Here is a 24,130-nt window from a genome sequence, read left to right as displayed (position 1 = left end):
ACATTAATTCTACCAGTTACTTATTCAGCTTCCAACTCTGCTTTTTATTAAACAGCCAACAGTATAATCTGGAGGCAAAGCTTAGTCTGTGGGAGTTCTCATCTTCAGAAAATACCAGTGAATTTCCTTGTCTCATACAGGAAAGGCTCGGATACTATAGAGAGTATGTATGTGCTTAACTCGATCCATTTTTGTCTTGATGTCCGTGGTCCTATTTACACTGCATAAACATAAGTATGTGCCTAAGTCTTTATGGGACCAAGACCTATGATGCTGTATAGATTCCAACCCTGAGAAACTATTCAGACAAAAAGATGCCATAATTGCAAATAGCTCCACTAAATAGCACGGGCCTGTAAGATGACCATTGGACCATCCCTTCCTCTAAGCTACAGAAACACCCTATAATAGGGATTGAAAATCACGCAAGTATAAACCTAAACCTGAAAGAGCTACAGATAGCTTTGTGTTTGGTTGTACATTATTGACCTGTCAATCAAGGATGCTGAAACGCAATGCAAAATAACCAGGTCACTCAAATAACAGCTTGAGAACAAAGGAAGTTTTAGGAATTTTATACGATGCAAAGTCCAGTTGTGCCTTAAGAGTGCTGATACAACGCCCTCCATGCAGCTGCCTTGCAAGACGTCCGAAGGAGACACTTCCCCTAGAGACCCCACGAGGGGTGTCTGCTGAATGAGCTCTCTCCCTTCAATCCTGCCCTTCTAGCTGCAGCCAGGAGTTACCATGAGGAATGCTCAAAACCTGACACAAGGGTACGTTTCCTTCTCCTCTTGCTCTTATTTTAATTTCCCTATTTTTACTATATGCCCAATCCGTATTCCTTAGATGACAAGTTCCTGTGGGGACCTGTTATAGCCATCCACTGTCAGCACAGAAGCAAAGCATGTTTTGCCCACTCTGGTCCCATGAGGATTTGTCTTTGGGGTTAGGCTGTAATTGTGTCTAACCAGAGCTTTTCTAGAGTCCCCCTCAGAGGATTGCCAGGGTCTGAGATGTTCAGAGAAGCCCTGGAAGTGTAGCTCTGAACTGGGGATAGGTGACATAAAGCTGTCCCAGGGAAGGTGATCTAGCCGTGACTTACCAGTCCAGGAGAGCATCCTAACCGCTAGGTGTATGTGCCGCCCCTCACCAGCCAGGGCACACCACTGAGAAATAAGTCCTTCCACTCGCACGTGCTTGGGCTTGTGAATTAAGCAGTGAGGACAGCTCAGGAAGGGACCAGTGAATCATTCTTAGGCACGGTTGAGTCACGTCATCAGGAGGGGTTGGAGAGCCCCTCCATTGTAAAAGAGCCTCTCTCAGGTGTCAAGCATTCGTTATAGGTCTCCCACGTCCCCAGTGAGTGCTTTAACCACTTAGCTCCTCACTAGCAGTGGCACCAGCGTCAGCAGCTCTGTGTTGCAGCGGGGCCGACACTTAAAATCGGTGCATTGCCGAACCCATTGCAGCATCTCATGGGAGACAGTTCTGGGCCCCTTGTGCTGTCATGTTCCCCATGTGGCTGGACTGCATCTCCCATAATGCGCTGTATTCCCATAATTTTGGGATGAACCTCTACTGTTATAAAGCAACCACATAATTGGGATCTGCATTACTGTACGTGATAATAAGGCCACTCTCCAATTCAGTGATAGGCAGCGAACTGCCAGCGTGCTGGCCCTACAAAAGCTGTGCCCTACAGTATTATGGCCCTACAGAGTCTGTTTGGTGACTTTAAGGCATGGGGTAGGCAAAATGTGGCCCGCGGGCTGGATGTCGCCCTCCAGGCGATTCTCTCCAGCTGCGGGGCTCCTAAAAATTTTAGAAAATGAATATTTATCTGCCCCAGTTGCCTGTCATGTGGCCCTCTATGGCTTGTCAAAACTCAGTAAGCAGCCCTCTGCCCAAAATAATTGCCCGCCTCTGCTTTAAGGGAAGCTTACACAGCTCCATGGGCAGAATGTGGTCTCTCTCTTGTTCTACCCTGCCTCCTCCAACAAGTTTAACCCAACATGTGGGGTTAAATGCCTAGTATTTGGACCGGTCTGAAAAATGGGAAGCCTATGTAGTAAGTGCCAAGTGTCACACCTAGGGAATGGATCCCTCCTAATGGTCATCCGCCTCTGAGCTGCATCAAATTGCAACCAGTAAACACCCTCAAGATCAGGGAGACTTACTGGTAGCTGCCAAAGGGAGTATCATACTCACCCTCTCCTCCACATCTGTCACTTGCCTGTCTGAAAGATGCATGTAGGAAACCCCCCCAAATATCTATAATGGACTCCCGTCCAGCTGCCCGCTGTTTGGAATAGAAGGTTTCTTCTTTTTCTCTCTGGAGCCATTGTTCACTAAAAGTGGCACTTCAGAGCGAGCAGACACATGGCAAGTAAAATGAAAGCAAGAGGAGACAAATTGTTTATTCAATAACTGTTTCTATACCAAGAGACTTTTCTCGAATGGAATAAAAAGAGGTGCCCTACTTCTGCTTGATCAGGCCTGGCCTAGTGAAAAACATGACAAGATTTACTTTTTACAGAAGTGAGAACTAGCTTTGCCAGTGTCAAGCAATTAGGATCACTGCACAGGGTGTTTCATCTCCAGCCAGATTTTCTACAAGGCTTTTCTCACTTGAGAAGCTGAAAGTAATGCAGGGGTCCACCTTTTGTTTCTATAAAAGGAAAAGGTATTCACTGACTTGAAAGGTTTTCTTCAGTTGGTGTGTATCAGTAATGATGTTATTACTCAGGATTCATTATTAGTATTAGGGTACTACTTCATTTTCTCCAGGCACACATTTATTTTGAGCATGGTAAGTGACAAAAAATCCTGCCCGCCGGCTCCTTTTGGGGTCCAGTTTTGAATTCCTTGGTCTGTTTGCAGCCTAGCATAGAAACATCAACTCTGTATACAGAGTAATATCCACCCAAATTTTAACTAACAAATGTGTTACTTAACTATAACCTCTCTCAGTCCACCTAGTGCATTTAGCACCTACAACAACTATCCTTAATTTGACCTTGCTATTCAATAATTTTGAATCAGATCTCGCATTTACACAAATAAGGGATTACTCCATGGATGCTAATAAGAGGTAGATCAGTCTAAAACTGGTTTGAGACCAGAATCCCACCCCTAGGCTCCAGTCCCATGCCTGAACGCCGCTTGCACCATTATAACTCCACTGCTTTTACCAGCGAGGGTCATGTTTTGCATGAGTGAGAAGTATATTGTGCGCCCTGGATCTACTGGTTGCAAGTCAGGATTTCTGTTTTCAAAACTAAGCCCTTAGCCCAGTTTAAGCTGACTGTCTACTCTCCATACCCTGGGGTGTCTGTACTGGCAACCTGGGTAGCTGTGTGTGGGTCGATGTGTGGAGCTAAAACCAAGACATAGCAAGTAGACAAAAAAAATCAACTTGAGGTTGCCTCTCTGCTGGACCGGGGCAGCTCCCAGGTCTCTTGGGCAGGGAACCCTGAACCAGCAGTCAGAAAAGGAAAAGGCTCAAGAGCCATTTGCTGTGTGAAAGGTGGGCTGCTTTGGATGCACAGTGTCAGGAGGTGCAGGGGAGAGAGAAACGGGAGAGGGAAGATGGAAGGACTTTGCAGAAAGTATCCTTCAGCACTTGGAGCATGGACAGAGGAGGAATGAAGGGTAGGAGAGGAAGACGTTTGAGCAGCTGTACTACTAGAGGCTCGCCAAGCTGCAAACCACACTTCCCATATCAGCTCCTGCACTACCTCGGGCACCATCACCCAACAAGACTGCTGATACCCGCCCCAGGTACCATACCCTGTAACCCCTGCACATTTTGGGGGTCAGGAGGGCTGTGAATCCTTCCATGAATTCCCAGAGTGTGCAAATGTTCCCTACACCCAGAATCATAGGAAGTTAGGGCTGGAAGGGATCTCAGGAGGTCATCTAGTCCAGCTCCCAGCTCAAGGCAGGAAATCTCTGCTCTGGGCACTCGAGTTCATTTTAGTCCTGCATAACTGCATGGGAAGGAGAACAAGTACACTTGTGGTTTGCTTTTCCATGAGCCATGAAAGTGTGCTGCCTGGTGTCTCACCAGCTTTTGCTGCATGGCACACGACACAACACAGTTTTCAGTTGTATTTTTTTTTTTACCTAGAGGAGCTGGGATGCCTGCAAAAGAAGGAACTGTATCCATGGGCCACTTCTAATCAAGGGCGGAAGTTTCTTTATCACTGCACCAAGGCAGCCACAAATAAACTGCTGTGCATAATACAACAGGGAACAGCATCGCTATCTCCTATTGCAGCTCCACCTTTCGGTGACAGGAGCATGTTACTGCATGAGATAGCCCTTCGTTTCTCACTTTCCCCGCATTCCCTGTCAGCATCCAGTCTGCGTGAACTTCTGGCCAAGCCCTACGTGCTGTCTCCTGAGGGTCACAAGGCATGGTGAAGTGCCCTGCACCATGTCTTACATTGGCACAGGAGCAGAGTTTAACGGAAAGCAGGAGCTCATCCTCATGGGCTGGATCTGTGTATTAGCCCTACTGGAATGGACAAAAATGAGGAATATGCCGATCTGGAAGCGAGTTGTGTTCCTCCATGGCTTTAGGAAATTTCTGTATGGGGACTTGGGAAGGAGGGACCATGCACTTGGGAAGAATACCTAGGGAAGCTCAAGGTACTGAGGGACCACGAGCTCCAAGACCCGGCTATGTAAGTCTGAGCCAATGGCCTCTGCAGCATGAATGCACGTAGGTGGGCTTGGCTAATCCAGGTATTTATTCATGCCCAAGCCTGAGTCAGAACTGGAGTGAAGACAGTCCCTAAATTACCAATAGCCACACCTGTAGAAGTTGGTGGTGGGGCTCTTGCATCAGTAAGGGCTTAAGGAAGATGTTGCTGACTTTTGAAACATGCTGATGCCTTATGCTGAGCAATATAATTGGCTACCTCTGTACTCTCAAACACGGTCCTTTCATCCGCATTGTTTCCTAGAAATGTCATCGATGGGTTCACTGCACTTTTTCATGTGTTGCTTCTCTTCAGGGAATGTCTTTATTAAGATCAGATTTTAGCATGAAAAACAAGGAACAATAAAAGAAAACCAGGGAGGGTTAATAATATCCTCATCTTCCACTTACTTTGCAAAATAATTTGCCAGTTCTTTGGGATCTTCACTGTTCTTATCGCCCATTCCTATGGCTAACTTGTACCCTTGACAAGAGACTAGAAGCACCTTTTACTTTCTCCTACGGATATTTCCTAGCACTAAAAGCTCGAGACCTCAGTTGCATAGCCAGGAACATGACAAACTTGGGGCCTGCCTTGTCCTATCGCCTGCTTGGCAGTGATCTGCTGCTTCCATCGTCTTCTCATTTGATATTTCCAGTCATCCTACCCATTTCCTAATCTTTTATTTCTTCCACCTGTTGCATCTTGTAATCATCCCAGAAAATGAGCTATGTCTCCTTTTTTCATTGTGTGTGCACTCTTTAACGTAATTAAGCCCTGGGGTTTTTTTTCATAGTAGTGTTAATGCTAGTGTACACGGCCCTGAGGAGACTGCAGTTAGAGTAGTGCATCTCATGCCAGCGGCCCGTGTTCAAGAAAGCTACAATCGAACTGGAACAGGTGCAAGAACCAGCACCCAGGATGCTGCGTGATCTGATTTTTTTGGTGAGCAAATTAAAGCAGCATGGCTTGTGTAGCCTAGGAAAACAAAGATCGTGCAGGGGAACGGCACCTGTTTACACGCGGGGCAGGGATGGACTGGAATATTTCCGCAGCAAGCCATTGTCCACACCACGGATATAAGAGTATAAAGGATCATGAGTATATTTACGCCAGAAACCTTTTAGTCACCAGAGCAATGAAATTTGGGGACAGTTTTCCCGTTGGAGTAGTGGCAGCAGAAGAATTAACTGCTTTTAACTTCCTTAGCCCGACGAAGGGTTTTTGAACCTGAAAGCTTGCTTAATAACTATTCTCCAACTATTTGGGTTGATTTAATAAAAGATATCAAATTCACCCAAGGAACCTTGTCTGCCTGCTTTTAAAATGGCGTTTGTCAAGTTTCTGCAGGGGACGAGGGGCTGGCAGGGTGCCTGTGATAAAAGGAGACTGCTGCAATCACCCAGGAGGCCTCTTCCAGTTTAATTGAGGGCTGCTGCAAGGCTCAGACATTGCATTGGACTCTAGACAAGGTGTCCCCGTGCTTCTCCCAGAACTGAACTATCCATCGCCCGTTTCATCCGGCTTGAAAGAGCGCCCTGCGACCCTGCCGCGGATTCAGTCCCCTTCGCATGCACCTTGTGACAGCCTGTTCACAGGTCTCGCCTGGGGACCTGTTTGTTTTTGGTTAGGGTTTATCCCCGGACAGCGGGCAGGGACATCTGGATGTTTTGTCCTGGATGGCAGTGTTTCTCGGGGCGCCTAGAAATAGTGGCAGGCACTGGTAGCCCAGGGGTCGGGTGCGCCCCGCAGATGCGGCTCTCTGCACTTGCGGAGCGCAGCAGCGGCCCGTGCAGGGCGGGGAGGGGGCCTGCATGCGGATGGTTTTGGGGCAGGGGCAGCAGGGATGCGCACGGAGCCGCCCCTTCCCTCCCCTCCCCTCCCCGCGGCGCTCGCCTTACACAACCCCGCTCCGCCCCGTCCTCCCCGCCCCGGCCGGCGGCCCGGCCCTCCCCGCCCCGCGCTGGGGCCGCGCTGCCATGGTGGGTGCGCGGCGCGGCGGCGGCGGCGGCGGGTCGGCGGCGGGGCCGGGCATGGAGCGGGGGCCGCGCGCCGCCCCCTAGGCGGTAGGTGCCGGCGGGCGCGGGGCGCGGGGCGGAGCAAGGGGCGCCACTCCGGATCGAGGGGGGGGGGGGGGGCAGTGCGGGTCTGGAGCGAGGGGGCTCGCTCGGACATCAAGCGATGCAGCCCAAGTCCGGACCGACCCGTCCCCTCTGGCCCCGGATGGAAAGGGGCCGCTCCGGATCAAGGGCTGGGACCCCGAGGGCTCACCTGGACCCGGAGGGCGCGCTCAGCATCGAGGGTCAAAGGATCCAGTCTACTAACCTGGATCGAGAGGGTCCACGCTGCGTCCCCTTCCAGATTCAGGGGTCTGATCTGGATCCAGAGGGTCCACTCAGGATTGAGGGATCCCATTTGCATCAAAGGATCCAGGGGGCTAATCTGGATCAGGAAGGTCCACTTGGGATCAAGGGGTCTACTCTGGATTAAGGTCCCCCCCCCCGTATATCTAGGGATCCAGTTTGGATCCAGGGGTCTGATGTGGATCAGGAGGGCCCACTCAGGATCAAGGGATCCTAGGGGTCTAACCTGGATCAAGAGGATCCACTTGGGTTTGCCTCTCCATCCAGGGGTCCAATCCGGATCCAGGGGTCTGATGCGGATCCACCGGTTGCGCCCTCCCCGCAAGGTGCAGGAGCTGCTCAGTCCTTTATCATCGCGGGCAGACAGACGCAGCCCCGATGCTGGTCCTTGCCTGCCCTGCCAGGCAGGTCCTTCCCTCCATCCCACCTGCCTTGGGGGCAGCCTGCCACTTCCCTCCCAGCCCTGCCTGGCCTGGAAGCAGCGCGGGTCGCAGCTGGGGAGGCGCCCGGGGGAGGATATGGCAGAAATCAAAGCCTTTTAAAAAAAAATCACCATGCTCCACCATGCTGCCAGGGCGCGGGGCGGTGCCGGGGTGGAGGGTGTTCAGTTGAGTTTGGCTGGTGCAGGGGAAGCTGCGTGACCCATGCCAGGCATGAGAGGAGAGCTCCTGCTTGTGCAGAGGGGCGCAGGGCAGGAGTTGCTTCCTTAAACAAGAAAAGCCCAGTCGTCTGCTCTCTCCCCCCCTCGCTTTGCTGGATCCTTGCCCAGCGGCACCTGAAACTTCATAACAGGAGCTACCTAATATAGGCCCTTAGTGGTACTGAGGACTTGGTCCTTCGTGCCTTCGTGGTGCTGCGTAAACATTATTTTAATGCTCCTGCTGGCAGATCTCTACCTATTCTGATGCTCTTGTCCTGTGTTGAGAGGGACCGTATTGTCCTGCACGAAGATGATTGTGTATTTGATAAACTTTGTGGACTCTAGCACTTTGCTCAGACGGATGGGTCTGCACTATCTGTTCTGGCTTTCGACGCGCTGGAAGTTGTTTTCCAATATAGTTTGCTTGTCGTGTGCAAAGCAGGAGAAGCTCCAGTTGTCTCTGATGCCTAGGAACACAGCACCCCGTGGGCTGGTGCAGTAATAGCCGTAGCACTCTGGCCCCCGTGTAAAGTGGAGTTTTGAACAATACAGCGAGTGCTAAAGGGGAGGAATAAACTCAGGAGCAGAAGAGAAGCAATCACAGGGCTATTGTATGCATTAAAGAAAAAACAATCCAAGGGAAAAAAGCTAACTTCTCTGTTGATGTGTAGCGTTCATCTCTCTCCGGTGAAATGTGTATGCAATTCAAGCTTTAAAAACAGCCAGAAGTTGTTGAAACTTGGAAAAATGTGAAAGGGAGAAATTGCATGGTTGTTTGCTTTAGCAATTTAAAGCCATCAGTTTGCCTTATTTTACTTAAAAAGAGGAAAGTTGGTTGGAAAACTTTGTAAAAGTTCAACCTTTGACTACAATGTGACAAAGATATATTGTTTTCACCCATTTTTGATCTGCTCTATATATAACTATCTAGAATGATTTCATTGGTTGAGGACTCATGTCGATTGCTCACATACTCAAAAATAGCTCAGGGTTAAAGATTAAATTTAGCAAGCAAGTCGTGCATAATTAAAATCTCACGGTATTAGAAGCAAAAGTCAAGCAGCGGAGACATTGATAATAAATCTGGCTTCTGCTCACTAGGAGCACTTCGAATTTGTAGCAATTCTTTACTATTCAGACTTATACCGTGTCCATATATAGCTTATTCCTGCAAGGAGACAGGGTTGAGTTATATCTATGTAGGGCATGAAGCCTAAAGAAACTGTCCCCTCTAGTTACTGTATTGGTATAACTGGTACGCTCTTTTACTGCCGTACTGAAACTTGGCCCACCAGAATAGTAATAGTTTCAGTAATACGTGGAGTGATTTTTGAATGGGACAGCAAAGATCATTCTGGTTTCTAAACTCTCATGAGTAACAAAGGCAGAAATTAGCCTATGTTGATTTTCTGTGACCTAGATGACACCCTTCTGTCACTCTAATTCACCTGAGGTATTTCAGGCCAAATTCTGCTCTGTTTTACTTGCACAGCGTCATCGAAGCTCTGCTGGATTCCAGTCCTGTTTGCACTGCTGCAATCTCACTCACTTCACTTCAGCAGCAGCCCTACAGAAGAGAGCAAAGTTTGACCCAAAGAAGTTGGGCGTGCTCATGAGGTCTATGTGCGTGTTGGTGGGATGTAGGGATGCACCGCCCTGGAAAGGGCTCTGCATGCCACTGTGTCCTTGAGCTGTCCAGTCCGGGGGGAGCATGACCCCCGTTCCTCCCCATCTGGCCATCTCCCTTCTCACCAGAGCATCTGGGTGGGCGCAGCCTGCCTCCTCCCTGGGGCCAGCCCTCTCCCCTGCACCATGCCGAGGCGGGCTGGGGCCTTGTTGTTCTTTCTCCTCGCCTCCTTGTCCTGTAAGTTGAATGCAACGATTGCAACTTGTGATTGTCCCGTGTGGGAGGTTTTGTGGGCCCTGCCTTGAGCTCTGGGTGAAAGGTAATCCTGTGCTGAGGCTGGCAACAGCCTATTTATGATCACTTAAATCACAATTCAGCCCTGGTTTCAAGTGGGATTGAAGTGGCGCATGGCGCCTGTCCCATAGGCAAGTCTTCTTCCTTGTCTCCTTTGAGCACGTTTTAAGGACTCTGTCCTGTCCTTGCACTGGCGGGACATTGACAGTCCCCCTGCTTTACCGATGGCAAGTTAAGGCGTTTTTGACGTTTTGAGCACTGTGCCTGGTAGTTGTACAATGCTGCTTGTACATGTTGCTGGTGCAATATGTAAGACTAAGTTAGAAAAACACTGGTCTAGGAAGGTTGAGCAAGGGGTTGGACTAGTTGACCCCCTCCAGCCCTATGTTTCTATGAGTCTGTCTTTTTGTGGTTCTTGCTGTGTGCCCTGCTTAACCCTTGGTCCCCACAAGTCAGCTCAGTCTCCTGGATATGCATATTCTCTGTGAAACTACTTGACCCACTTTATTTTTTAATCAAAACTGATGCAAACTCCTGTAGGGAGATTCTTAGTTTTGCTTAAAATTGACTTATTTTAATTTAGCTCACTGGTTCCTACTTCTTCTTCTTCTCTTTTTGAGCCAACAGGATGCTGCCAACCCTCTAAATTTCTTATGCATGCTTTATCAACACATTTTTAACTGAAACACTGTATAGACGCACAGGGCATGGTACAATCCATGAGCCACATACCATGGCCTTGTGGGACACTAGTTTGGAAACCACTGATCTATCTAAAACCTGTTTTAAATCAACTTAAACTAAACCGAAACAAACCATTCTTAAGCTGAGTTTGCATTGCTTTGACTGAATAAATGTAAAAATTGCACTAAGATGTAAATAATGCAGTTTTCTCCTGTTGGCAAGTTCCTCCGCAGGATCTAGAAGTGGGATGTGAATCACAAGCAGAACGTAGTAACAAAAATATAGCTGTTAAAACGACACCGAAAGCCATTTGTGCCAAGCAAAAATATATCGCAAAGCTGGGCAAAACCGCTAGGCTAACATTAAGGTTATGTCTTCATCAGAACAGATCAGAGCATTTCAGCAGAAGTGTAGGGATTTACAGAAGAATTAAGGGATTGCCAGTCCCGAACGATAAATTAACCACCTTCTTCACAGAAAGAGTTTTGTTTGTTGAATGCAGAATGCAAATCATCTCTTCCACTAGAAAAAAGGAAAAACAGTTTGGCTTAGCCTGAAGCGGAGATTGCATACCTGACAAGTCCTCTATTCATAGAAATTGAAATATGGAAAAAAGGCTGCTCAGTTGAGGATAATATTGAGAGTAAAAAAAAAAAGAAAAAAAAAAGGAAGTACATTGATCAAGCCCCGGCAGGCTGCTGAAAGGCACCGAATCAGCTGCCTATTGCAACACAGTGTCATTTTTTGTTAATGTATAGACATTTGCACATTTCTGCAGTAAACGAGTGCCTTGCTAATCACGTCTGTATATTGGCAATATGATTGGGTCGGTCAGCAATGAGATGCAGAGCTTTTCACCATCGGTGAAATTCGCCCAAAGTTGCTAGCCGCCTAAAGTTAGCCTGGTATAAGGGCTGCCTGGTGACGAGTATGTAATGAATCCAGTTCCTAGGGAATAGGTGTCACCAGTGTAACAGCTGCCCTCACAATTAATCCTAATTGAGTTCCCATTGGTCACCTGTATACAGAGATCAAAACCTGCACAGCCAGACTGTGCTCTCAAAACCTGAACAGCGTGTGTGCTCTCTTTGCTGTGTGCATGCGTGTGTGTGCACTCTCCACCAGCATGAGGACTAACAGCTTTGCCACCATGACACGGTTGTAGAGTCGATTTTCCAGAGGTGCTGTTTCCCAGTACAGGTGAGGGGCTCCGAGTGCTTGTGGATGTGTTTGTCTGCGTGTTTGGATGCATACATATGTCCAGGTATGTGCAATCTTGTTTACAGGCTGTCAGAGCTCGGTCAAGATTTTCAAGTATGTAGCAATGGGAGGAACTGTATCCATTATTAACATGCTGCTTCCCTCCCTTGCTTCATCTGCTCTTCCCATAAAGTGCACCCATGTACAGGCTTACTTTCTTTTAAGCCATGTACAGGCTTAAAAGAAAGTAATAAGCTTGGTTTCTTCTGGGAGGGAGGGTGAAATCTTGACCCCACCGAAGTCTGTAGGAAAACTCCCAGTAATTTTGCTCAGGGTACGACAGACACTGAAAGCATCAGGACTGGTAAGACCGTAGATCCACGTCCCTTGAACGATCACTTAACTTCAGTGTGTTTGTGGTCCGGTACACCCGGATCTAGTGCGTGTTTTGTTTTTTGGGGAGGGTGTTGAATGATTGGTACCGTGCTATGCCAAACCTAGCAATTAGGGAAGCCATTATAGTTGAGAAGGGTGGCAGCCCTTGTTTAGGAAGTGTAGAGATAAACCTGTTTGGCCTGTCTCTGGGTCTGATTTTTGTGAACATGAGTTACATTAGACTAAACATATTCACTCTGAGCAAGCTGTTTTTAATAAAAGTGTAGAAAGCAAGCGGTGTCCAGCTGAAAAATAAAGGCTTTGGCTTTTTCCGCCGTCTTTGTATACACGAGAGATGAAGATGGACAGTCTGCTTTTGGTTCCAATAGAATAACTGGAACCAGGGCTGTTTTTCTGTTCGGCTTTTAGTATGCAGGGGGATAATGAGGAGTATTAGAGAAACACATCAGAACTGAATTTGCAGGCATCTTAATCCTCATGTTGATCTCGCTGACTGCAAGGCTTGAGCCTTGATTAGAGAAGACAGTGAGTCAACGTATAAAACATGAGTTGTTTTTTTCTTGGCTCTGGGAGAGGCCTTCCACATGGCAGTAGCAATGTTGGGCTTTGTGATTAGGGAGCACATCCACCCTTGGATTTCAGTCCTGGGACAGCTCTTGATGTTAATGCAAGCCAACTGCCTTGCCATACATAGGCTGCTCAGACAACTCTCGAACAGTGAATCGTCAATATAAAGACCTTTTGAAATCTTCCGCGGGGCTTTACTGGGGCTGAGACGTGAACCGTCAGTCAAGGACTCACTCTTGTAGGCACCCTCAGCTCTGCCTTTTCTTGCTTAAAATCTGGCATCTGTCTCTTGTTCAGGAAGAATCATACCCATCACTGTTTGGTAAAGATATCGTTACATAGGAAACATTTGCACAACTCTGGTACTTTGTACAGATTATGCAGGGGGAGACCCTGACTTCAGGATCCTGACTCCACTAGGACCTGAGCATACTCCCCTTTGCTCAGCGGTAGAGATCCTGCTGACTTCCCAGGGAACAGAATCAGGGTCCAAATGCAGCAAAGCGACATTGTTTCATTTTCCTGCTTGGTCATTTGGAAATTAGAAACGAGTCTGAATCAAAAGCCCATGGATTAAAAGCACCCAAATTTTGGCCAGTTGATATTCAGATCAAAGCTGGAGTCAAATTCTTTGCCTTGGTAGCCTTGTAATAGTTTGTTGTGAAGAGGGAAGCAAAATCTCAGTTTTCATGTGAAGAACAGGAAAAGGCCAGCACAGAAGGTGACAACTTCTCTGGTTTGAAGGAAAGGATTTGAATAGTCATCTGTGATCTCGTTAGAACAGCAGCTCCATGAAACCTATATTCAGACACCGGACTGTAACATTCCCACCTATTTGATCCCAAAGCAAGTGACATTTTATAAATATATACTTTCAACCTCTTTCTGCTTTAAAAGCTCTAGTGGTTGTGGAAACTGCTGTGAATTATTTCTAATGTACTCTGGTTTGATTTGCTCAACTGGGAAGAGTCATTAGCATGTAGACCAGATAACAGGCCGTTTTGCACAAGAAACAAGAATCTGATAATACTGATTGATGATATATAGAAGCTCATAAGCGACTTGCATTTTCAATTAATCTCTCTTGGACTGGAGTTAAAAGGGGCTCATCTTTTTTTGAGGTTTTACTTTTTATTCAGGGCTTAGGATTCAGACATTAAAGAACATTTTATGTGTTCCTATTTGGACTTACCAATTTACAAAGAACTTTGCAAGCAGATGGTGGTTTTGTGCCGTGTATTAACTTACGCAGAGGTTTCGATGTGATTCGTTGACCTTGAAGAAAATGTTGCAGTGATCATAAATGTTGCCAAAAGGCTTCTTTTAGCCTAATTGCCATTGTCAAAACTTTCAAAACATGCTATTGTATGGTACAAGGAAAAGTCACGGGGCAAATAATTTGTTTAGTCTTCCACAATATTTAGAAGACATACAGCCCAAATCCCGACGCCCCTGAAGTCAGCGAGAGCTCTGCCATTGACTTCAGTGGACTGAACATTTCAGCATGGCTCAGAAATTACATAGAGGGCAGAACCATTGTTTCCATTTGTTCTTTGCTTTTATAAAGGTATGTTTTGCTTGTGCGTTCCTGCGATAAATTGACTGTGGATAAGTGGATTGCTAGAGGAACAAACACGAGTCAGTTAAATGTTCGGCTCATCGTTACATTTCTAGCAGCTCATTGACATTAAACGTTTGCCCATAACATAGTTTTTTATGGGCAAAAATATAGGCTCGGCTTCTGTACGTTTCTTGACATGATTTTCAGATTTCATTAAGCATCATTTCAATAAGCATCACTAGCACCTGGCATAACTTCTCCCCCTTGCCTGGCAGAATTCCCCGTGGCTTTGATAGTGCAGCGTTGAGCCCCCGATGTGGAAATGTTGGAAAGGTGACACCATGTGAGTGCAGAACAGCACTGATGCTCTGCAGAGAGGAAGCAAACGGCTGAGAGACATTAAAATAAAAACCTCCGACTGCCAGAAAAACAGCTCTCACCTTTTGGACCAGTTTCTTCTCTGACCCATATCTCCTGCCACTCCTGGTGCATTGTAGGTTAGAAGGCTAAGGGCTGCTTGTTCTGCACTTAATATGCATGAGAGGTACTTTCAAATGGCGCCGATCACTACCAGCGAGGGATGAGATTTCATTGCCATCCTTTTACGTGCGACTGTTCCTAAAACATATTAACATTTGTGCCCAGACTTCCTCTGGATCGGTGTAGCCTTAAATTGTTTTCAGAAATGTGAGTGAAATCCTTAATCGGTTATCTCTTAAGTCTTAATGAAAGTGCATTTGGCGGCTGGAATAGTTGTAAATATTTCCCTCAACCATATGCCTCTTGCAGCGAGGGTAAACGAGCCACCGAGATGGAAGGCAGGCAGCAAAGCTTTTTGTTTGGTGTAGAAATAGTGGTGGGAGGCCAAGGCTGCTTGGTTTTCTCCATTTGTGACAGTTCCCGGCACCCGTTTTCCGTACAAAGAAAGTGAGTGTAATAGAGATGAAGAGTGCCAGATTAACCACATCTTAAGCCTCACAGTGTTAGGGAAAGGATAACACAGGGATTTCTGGTAAACGTGTGTCTTCACAGCGTTCCTTAGTTATGACCTGGGCCTTGAGCCTTGAAAGCGTCAAGGCTGTCTCTGGCTGGGAGATGGCACCTGCCCCTCCAAACCCATCCACCCCGACTCCTGTTCTGCAGTTGTGCCATAACACATCAGGCTCTTGTGCTACGGACACCTGCCCGTGAGTTGGACTAGCACTATGTACTCGATGATCTGTTGAGGTCCCTTCCGACCCTAGCATCTATGAATTTACTCATCTCATGGCAGGCAGTCCACAGAAATGTTGTCACACGCTAACTTTGTTCTTTCTTTTGAGACCCAGGCAGAGTTTGCACAATAATTAAGGACCCAGTTTTGATTTCCCATTGGCTTTGATCTTCTCAGATGTTAAGAAAACATGACTTTCACATTGAATTATGCAGGGTGAAATCCTGGCCCTTTGAAGTCAATGGTAGTTTTGCCAGTGACTTGAGCGGGGCCAAGATTTCTCTCTGCTTGTGTGAATGCTCTCCTAAAATGTGGCCACTGCCCTGGAAAAAAATGACCCTGAAGTTCACTTCCAACATGAGAGAAACAGGGGCTCCGAATCAAGGAAGGGATCAAAAAAGCATTAGGACCAAGGCCTAGGTACAATTTGCATTCTTCCCTTCACTGTGCCGATTCTGGAAGAAGCTGGGGCTATTTGTTAAAGGTCATATACATTTTTAACTACTGCTGCTGGCTCCTTGCAACTCTGCTGATGATCATCTGAGATCTCCCTGACCTTGACAGTACTACGCAGCTGCATTTTTATGGAAATGAACTCTTTTTGAACCAGTTTCCGAGTGCATTCATTACAACCTGCTTCTCCTCACCAGCTGGCTGTAAGGCATCTCTTGGCTGCCTGGCTTCTGCATTGCATTGGTGGCTGTATTGCAGAATGCAAGAAAAGGCGCATGGGTACATGGTTGGAGTCCCTGTTCAGACCAGCGCTTAAACCCATTGGGACTTAAGCATGTTCTTAGCATGGCATGCACTTAAGAGCTCTCCCGAACCAAAGCCTGACTCCTTTAGGGCCCCTTTTTACATTGTCTTGGATAATACCTGGTTTCATGCTTTTGTTTGGTAAGCTCATTGAAAAATGCTGCCCTGGGGAAGGCACATGTCCCTCTCAGCTGTGTGCATGGGAGCTGCATATGCACTCTATGGCTGTGGGGGTATTTGGCTGGTTTCATTAGCTATCCACTAGCTGTAGTTAACTTTTTGGGAATGACCGTATTTGTATCTTCACAGTTTTGTACACAGTGGTTCTTACGGCAGCTTTTTAGCACTACAGCAATATAGTGTCAAATAGTAATATATATTTTTAAAATGTGTGCCTAGCCAATGCTTTGATTCCACATACAGTTATTATAGGAGCAGTAAACTAGGCTTAAGACCAGTGATCACACACAATACTATTTCAACCTTATCCTGCCCCTTCCCATCCTAAAAGAGCCCTCCCACCGCTCACTCTGCTATATTCATTCTTCCACTAATGACCTGCAAAATCCCTAGGACGTTGATTGATGATTCTCATTGTGACATGTGGATATGTGAAGCATCCTGTCTCGCTTCCTAAGAAAATACATTGTCAGAGGCATCTGCTTGTCATGGCAGGAAACATTACCTTGATTATGGTCTTATTTCCCTGAAAGTAGAAGCTGCTCTTCTGTGGTCACCATTGTGTGATTGTGTGTATTACTTTGAATGACAAATTGTCCTACTCAAACAGGGAAAAATCAAGCAGTGCCTCCACCTTGATCATTAATGCCCCCAAATTCATCAGACAAGGTGCATTGGCATTGTACAGAATCACCCTGGAAGACAGCAAACCTTCAAAACCCCCAAGCAAAACTAAGCTCTGTAACATTCATTCCTACAGGGGGGCATTTAAAAGTTTGTGGCCATGCTGAGGAAGTGGCACAGTGTGGGCAACACTCTTTCCAGGCCAAAACGCTGCCAAGAAGGTATGGAGTACGCTACAGCCATGTTTGGCACATTGCTATAATGGTGTCCTCAGAAGTGTCCCTAGTGAAGGAAGGCAGGAAATCCCCCCTTCTCTTAGTCTCTCTGTCATTTTCTTATCCCCAAATCCCTTTTGCTTGGGCTCTGTAGGGAAGGGAATCCACATTGTAGCCCTGGACAGTGAAACGTCAGACTCCCGTATGTGGAACTGACATTCTGTCTGTGCTGAGTCATATGTTTTGGTTGTTTGGGCTGATTAGCCATCCAGCCATACAAATGAGCTGCAGGAAAAAAAGATGTGTGTGCATAACTTGAACACGACAGATTAAGGCCTCCAGTATTTGAATGTAATATTTACAACAGTGACACCCATTGAAGAGGTACAGATGTGTGACTAATATTGACTATTTCCAAAAAGTGAACACAGCAAAGATTTAAAAAATATTGAGACCATAGAATCATAGAAGTTAAGGGCTGGAAGGGACCTTGAAAGATCATCAAGTCCAACCCCCCTGAGTGGGGGGAGTTCAAATGATCCCAGCAAGGTGTCTGTCCAGCCTCCTCTTGAAGACTTCCAAGGTTGGGGACCGCACCACCTCCTTAGGAAGTCTCTTCCAGATTCTGGTCATCCTGACCATAAAGAAGTTCTTCCTTGTATCCAACATGAAACCATCCTCTGACAGTTTATGGTCATTGCTCCTTCTCCTCCCTTAGGGTGCCCTAGTGAACAATTTTTCTCCCAGCTCCCAATATTCACCCCTTACATACTTATAGATGGCCATGACAGGGGACCGTCTCGAGGTCGGTCACAATATTGGCCCGCCCACCTGTCTAGGGCAGTCTGCCCACCTGACTCACCTGCCATGCCTTTGATATAATTGAATTGATGTTTCTAGGTGGGAGGATGCCAAGGGCATTATATATGGCTCCAACCTCCCCTTAACCGTATCCCAAGAATTGCAGATGGCATCACTATATGGCTCCGGCCTCTCACTGGGTCCCACTATATTCCCAGCTGATATTTGGACCTCAGCCTGGATCCCTCCTACTCAGGTAGCTTAACCTCTGCCATCATTCTGGAATGCAAACTCCATAGACCCTTTTCCCTTTTGGCAGTGACCCCCTCTGGGATCTTTGGTCTTGCAGGCCCTGGGCTCGCCTCTAGGCCTGTCGGGACTCCAGGCAAGTGGCTCCGGCTGTGCCTTATGGTGGGCACTTTTTCTTTTTGACCGTCCTGGTCTTGGCCCCAGCACTGATCAGTTGAGGGTTTTCTGGCTAGGTTCTTGAGCAGCTAGCCCTCTCACTGATATGGATCCACCTTCTTGGGCCCCTCCCACATGCTGCCCTCACTCTGTGGGCCTTGGCCCTGTGCTGTTTCTGCTTTTCAGGGTGTGCTCCCTTAGCCTTTCTCCTCCACAGGTTCACCTGCAAGGCAGCAGGGCAGGCTTTCTGGCACCTCATGCTCACCTTTCACTAGGGAGGCACTGGTGTGGCATTTCCTGGGGACTGCCCTGCCACAACCATCCAACCCCAGCCGGGTGTAGTTTCAGGTCATGCCCCAGGACCAGTCTTCAAACCTTCCTGGGCTCTCACAAAGCCCCTGTGCATACAGCTCCTCTCTGGGCTTGTCTTGAGCCCTCCTCTCAGCAGGCTGCAGGCACTCATCCCCTTCTCAAGGCTCTGGACTCCACACTGCGTCCTCAGGAACCTCCTCCATCCCCATTGTTCTTACGCTGACCTCCAGATGTTCTGGGAGCAGCAGTACTCCGGCCAGGAGATGCTCACCCTTTGGCTCCCCAGTTGCAACTGCTGGCCCGGCTCCTCAGGGCCTGCTCTTATACTGAGGCTGCTCTGCCCTGCTCCAATCAGGTGGCCTCCTGTGACCTCCTGATTGGGTCTACTCCCACCTGCAGGCTGCCTCATAGCTTGCTCAAGCCCTTAAAGTAGCAGGCACCCAAAGGTGCACTGCCACAATGACCACCAAGTCCCCCCTCAGTCTTCTCTTCCCCAGGCTGAACAGTCCCAGATCCCTTAGTCTCTCCTTCAAAGGTTTGTCCTCCAGGCCCTTCATCATTCTTGTGACCCTTCTCTGGACCCTTTCAAGATTCTCCATACCTTTTTGGAAGTGTGGTGCCCAGAGCTGGACACAGTACTCCAGCTGGGGTCTCACCAATGCAGAGTAAAGAGGAAGTATCACTTCCTTAGCTCTGTTCATGACATATCGGTTAATTTATCCCAGTGGATTTTTTGCTCTTAATATTGTGACTCTCTCCTGAACTGCTAGTTGCAAAGTGGCAGGTATAAACAAATGCAGAATAATGCAAAAGAGAATTTAAAAGTATATGAGGAGCTGGGGCACTTAAAAAAATGTACAGTATTAGCAATTTGTCTTGAGAACCAAAGTCAGTTGCATTGGATTAAATGCATCAGTGGTGTAACTTCAGTTGTGTGCAGTTTGGAACAACACCATGCATCTTCCTGTGGCGTTTGACCCGCATATTACAAATGAGTATTCCTTTGGCCAAGATGTATTCACGTACTATATTTATCGTATGTCTAATTCATAGTAAACAAGGAAAGGCATCTGTGGAGAAGGCCTGGTAGCCAACAGAAAATATTTTTCATCATGCTCTCTAACTGGGATCATTATTAGCTGTTCTCTGCTCAAAGCGCTGGTCTCTAGGGAAGCTGAAACACAAACATATATTGTATCTTGGAGCCTCCTAGCAAGGCTATATATATTTGCAGTGCAGTGGAAGCAAAATACTGTTTCACAAAGCTTTGGATGGAAACTTGCCACTTTGTGACAACTGCAGGCGATTATGGAAATTTTGAGTAATGAGATGAGTTTTCGCATAACAATGCTCAAGTCCGATGCTTAATCATACACTTGAAACAAGAGGGCTCAGAACAGTTGAAAAATGTTTACTTATTCAGATTTAAGGCACAGGCCAAGAAATAACTGCATTGGATTAATCCAGTTTGAATGGGAACAGAAGTGAATAGAATCAGATCAATTTGAACTGTATTCCTGGTATACTGTACTAGGAAAACATCTTGCGCTTGCAGTCATAGGGTTTAATCTTGTGCGATGCTGACACCCCCAATTCTCATTATTTGAGGGTGCCCTGCACTTTGAAGCACAATTTCCACCACTCAATTTAGTCGAATAATCAGTCCTGTCTGAAATCCTTCTTTTCCCTCATTACGTACAGGCTGATTCACTTATTCCTTCTCCTCCTTGAAAGGCTCTTGACACTTTACAGGGAAAGGGCACGCTGATGATTTTTCTCAGCTTTAAGATTACAGAGATGACAGCAGTGAGGTCATTGGGGCATAAACACAAGCTCAGCTGGAGAGCAGATGTGAGCAAATCATTTCAGGATCACAGCTGAAATTCATGGAGGCAAATGAGGATAAGACACATTTTGAGATTCAGGACCTGTGTTTAAATTCCTTTTGACTTCTTTGCACGTCGTACCTGGAATGGAGATAAAATGTTTCCAGGCTAAAGGTACCAAGAAGGGAGCGAAGTTGCTTGCACTTGAACTTGGGTGCATAAAGCCAAAGATATAGAATGAGGTCAGTTAGCTTAGCTGCTGTGAGTCCTTTGATATTCATTTAATGGCTAAGTAGATAAAACTAAGTAAGCTTGCATGTGAGACTGAATTTTAACTACCAAAGCTCTTTATCATTCTTCCACAGCTCTTTCTCACAGGGCAGTTTAACAGGGCAGATCCAGGCAGTGCTCTTCTACCCCTGCTACCACAAAGCTTCATACGCCCCTGAATCTAATTTCATCTTTACTTAGCACCCTGGTTTTCATTCTGTTCAGAGATGGCCTGTTTTATGCCATAATATGAGCTTCCCAGAATTCACAGGGTATTTGAGTTTGCAATCTAGACTTAAATCACAGAGTTTAGACCTAGACCAGGGGATGGACTTCCCTTAAGTTCAGAGCAGGTTTTAGGCTTAGGCCTCGACACATCTCCTGTTATCCTTTTTCAAATAGCTTTCTTATGGGTTGAGTTCCAGCAATTCAGCTGTGGCAATATATGTGAGGAGCAGGCTGCAGGAGGGAATGGATTATGGCATTCAGGTTGGCAGATCAGTGGATCATTATATATATTTTTTGTTCATGTTGTTTGAAAAGGAGAAAAATGCCTTAAATTTTGGATAGCTTGAATTATGGTTCGTTTTGGAAAATAAGGCCCAAGGTATCAGGATTTGGTTACTCCAAATCAGTGAACAGTCCTGAAAAGCGTGGTCAGATGCTCTCTATTTCAGCTTCTTTGCTTAACAGTGGTTTTTTAAAAATAGAGGTTCATGTTTAAGGAAGATTTAAATCAACAACCTAATATCAGAAGAAGCTTGGCTTAGGTGGGGAAGGAAAATTGAATGCTAAATACACAGGGCTGTTTGTTAAAATATCGGGGGGTGGTCCTTAGCTCAGAAGTGTATGACCTTCTGCAAGTCTCCTAGGCTCGACTTTTCAAGTGGTCACCAGTTGTGGGTGCTGCAGGTGCACAGCCCTGCTAGAAACCAGGCCCAGGTTGCTTGCTCATTGGTGCTATGACACACTGGTGCTCAACAGTGTCAAGCATTGCTTCCAATAACTGAAGCACCTCAAACTAGTAGATGGTTTTGAAAACGTCGGCCTGGGCTTCCTTTCCTACATGATGGAAATAATCTCAGCTCCCTTTCTCTCTGGGCAGGAGGTTTGCAAGACGTGGGTGATGCTAGCAAAGTGCTTTGAGACCCTTGGATGAAGAATGCTATAGAAGGGCAAAGTTACTAAGCGGGTTGCAGTCAGCCTACCCCAAGGTGTCCAGACACAGCTTGGCAGCAACTGAAGTGCAGCATATCCCGTTAGTGAAGAAGAATCAGATAGCTCCAGGAACAAGACTGAGATGCCAATAGCATCTGATACAGATGGAGGCACTATGGCATCCCATGACCCACCACCTGATCAGTTAGAAGACCCCGCTCCCAGACATATCCATGGAAGGGGCAAAGAGGGTATTAGGAAATGAAGCAAAGACAGAACCCAGAATAGGTCACAGGGAGGGCAGCTAAAAAAAGCAGGCTTTATATGACACAGAAGGCAGCCATCCAGGGACTCTGGCCAGCCTCCATCAGGGCCAAGTTCTGCAGCTAGGGCACCTCTTCTTGCCTGTTAATAGCTGAGAAGAGTACATCGTCTTCCTAGCTGCATCCCAACTAGGAGATCAGTCGGTTTTGGCAGATCGCACGTAGAAGTGGTGTCTGTCTTGCAAGTAGGTTAAGGCACTGGCCTGGATTGTGGTTGGTGGAGGGGGGCAGGAGGGGGAGGACCCAGTACTGCCTGTGCTGTACCAGGTCTGTGCATAGAGAGAAGACCTGGTATCTCAGACTGGCAGCCCACCAATCACTGCGGCCCCAATCCTACAAGCTCCCTTGTGTAATCTTGTGCCCAACTAGAAGCTCCAGTGAACCTGATTGAAGTGCAAGGACCTCCTTCTAGGATCATTTGTAGCACTGACCCTAACTTCTCATAGGGCCCAATCCTGCATTCCCGTGAATGCTTAGAGCCCCATTTCTGCCTGCAAGGCGTGCAGAATTATCCCTATTTTTACTCTTGTATGAGCAGTTAGCATCAGCCATAGTTTTGGACACAGCTGGCACAGCAGCACGAGCTTGAATCACATGTGCTCACCTCTTCCGTGGTACTGTCCACCGACATCTGCTATGCATTTTATGCACAAGGCGAGCAAAGGAATAAAAGCAATTGTACAGCTAAAACATCCTTTTAAAAAAACCATGGCATTTAGGAGGAGGGGCCTGCCAAGTACATTCGCACTAATGGCACATCTTGGATTGATGAAATAAAGCATGAAATAAAAGTCTAAGGGAAAGATACCTGCCATGTCCTGCTTGTGCATCTTTTTCATATGGAAAACCACCCTTTTTTAGTGCAGATATGTAGGGAGGGCTCTATATCCTGTATATTAAAAGAAGGAACAACATAGGTAATCAGGAATCTCTTTAAAAAACCTGCTAAGAAGCCCTTTCATGTACTGTTCCAAAAATGTAGTGAAAATCAGATTATATAGGTAAGAAAAAGACTTGAAGGATATGAGGTATTTATTTATGACTTCTTTAGGAGCATCTCTTCTGTCCTGCATCAGATGCTAGGGCTTGCATGGCTGATGAGACCTGTTCTCTAGTCTTAAGGTGTCAGCTCATGGGTATCTGGTATGCTTAAGTGTCCAACTGTTGCTTTATTATTTGACGGTTACATTTGCCCTTGTGCAGAGCGGTGGTAGAAGACCGAAAACCAGGGCTTGCCCCGTCCTGGAATGGTGCACAGACTTCATGCCAGCTGTCTGCCCAGGGGTGAATTCCACCCTTAGCAAATAAGGTATGAAGAAGAGTTACAATAAATGGCTTTCAGCAGATCAGGAAGGAAATCTTGCTGTGTATGCACAAGTGTTTGCAAGGCTGAAAAAGGGAAACAGAGAGAAAGAACCAGCTCAACAGAGCAGCACAAAGCAAACAAGACCATTGTCTCTCTGATGGGTATGAGACAGCACTTTGCCATTTCTTTGATAAATGGGGTTTACACCTGCCTCCTATACCTTTGAGGCCCTGGGATCAGAGGGCAGAGTGACATATCTCATAGGCAGTGCTGTCGCGGTGACATCGGAGGACTGAGTTATGAGGGTTGGCTTGTCTTTAAAACTGAAGCTGGGTTGGTGTTGTGCGGTACCGTGAGCATCCTGGGCTAGTGACCGAGGTGAAAACTACTTGAAAGTACATGTGTTGTAGTTTGGGGACACCAGAAGCTTAGGCTATTCCTTTCTAAGACAAAGGTAAGGTTGAAATCAGTGATGCTCGTCTGAAAACTTCATCAGTGCATGCAGTTATGAGCAGAATTTGGCCTCTGCTATTAAGGCCATTTTAGTTGAGCCATCTTCCACAGCTATTACTTGCCGTGCTAACCTTTTGCTGCCCTTTGTGTTGTGCGAGCTCAGGGCATGAGGTCTCAAAGTGCCCAGAGGTAGAGCAGAAGGCCACAGCAAGGCTGCCTTTTTAAATCATCCTTGGGTAGGATGAAT

The 24,130-nt window shown here is 46.8% G+C and overlaps 1 protein-coding gene across 1 annotated transcript in view; it reads left to right on the top strand.

The window, feature by feature from the left end:
- The window catches only part of PASD1 (PAS domain containing repressor 1), a 137,905-nt gene that overhangs the window by 64,336 nt on the left and 49,439 nt on the right, over positions 1 to 24,130 (top strand). The gene's annotated exons all lie outside the window — the stretch shown is intronic.

This window comes from Alligator mississippiensis, chromosome 8 (genome assembly GCF_030867095.1).
Source record: "Alligator mississippiensis isolate rAllMis1 chromosome 8, rAllMis1, whole genome shotgun sequence".
Lineage (NCBI taxonomy): Eukaryota > Metazoa > Chordata > Crocodylia > Alligatoridae > Alligator > Alligator mississippiensis.
Note: the sequence above shows the minus strand (reverse complement) of the source record. Positions and strands in the feature narration are given on the sequence as shown.